At 35.6% G+C, this 846-nt stretch overlaps 1 non-coding gene across 1 annotated transcript; it reads left to right on the top strand.

The window, feature by feature from the left end:
* The first annotated feature begins 574 nt into the window (after positions 1 to 574).
* LOC119592782 lies at positions 575 to 692 on the top strand. Its single transcript, XR_005230468.1, has one exon. It is a non-coding gene; the product is annotated as a 5S ribosomal RNA (ribosomal RNA).
* The last annotated feature ends 154 nt before the right edge of the window (positions 693 to 846 follow it).

Below are 846 nucleotides of genomic sequence, written 5' to 3'. Positions count from 1 at the left end.
TGGAAATCGTTGTCATTTTATGATCATAATAATTACAAGTAGCCAATTATGGATAGGGAGAAATAGATTAGTGACGAGGACATGTTTCGAGCTTTCTATCTGTCACTTGTGTTCATTTGTAGTTTCCTATTGTGCAAGTTTATGTTTTTAATGTTTTCAAATAAAATTTGGGATGTCTGCTTTATCTGGCGCGGAAAGTCTCAAGATATGAATAAAATATTTAACGTGTATAGTAAAATAAGAGCATCTGTTGTTTGCAGGCAGTCACCCATGCAAGTATTGACCAGACCCAACTATTCTTAATTTCGCTGATCAGACGAGAAGCGGTGACTTAACGTGGTACCCTACCCTTACTTAACTATATCCCTTCATTGTAAAATAACATTTGCTGATGAACCATTCGTCTCAGAATCTCCTTATATGGACGGGTACTATGTGTGTTTCTGTTCTTACACGCGTCATAATTATAATGTAATGGTAATGAAGGTAATTCAAAACCAAAGTTACATTATATTTAAATGATGAAAGAATCGTGAGCACTGAGATAAATAAGGTTAATAGTACTTTTTAAATTGTCAACGATCATACCACGTTGAAAGCACCGCTTCTCGTCCGATCAGCGAAGTTAAGCAATGTAGGGTCTGGTCAGTACTTGGATGGGTGACCGCCTGGGAACACAGATGCTGTTGGCATTTATCATATGAACTAATATGTTACACTTTTCTTTATCACTTTTAACAGCTCTTCTTATACTTGCAAATAGAAAGTAAAGTGATAATGATTCGCCATTTACTAAAGATTTCCTTGAAAAGGAACAAAGTGTCCTAATTATTCTTAGTCCACTTC

The sequence above is a fragment of the Penaeus monodon genome, chromosome 30 (assembly GCF_015228065.2).
Source record: "Penaeus monodon isolate SGIC_2016 chromosome 30, NSTDA_Pmon_1, whole genome shotgun sequence".
NCBI lineage: Eukaryota > Metazoa > Arthropoda > Malacostraca > Decapoda > Penaeidae > Penaeus > Penaeus monodon.
Note: the sequence above shows the minus strand (reverse complement) of the source record. Positions and strands in the feature narration are given on the sequence as shown.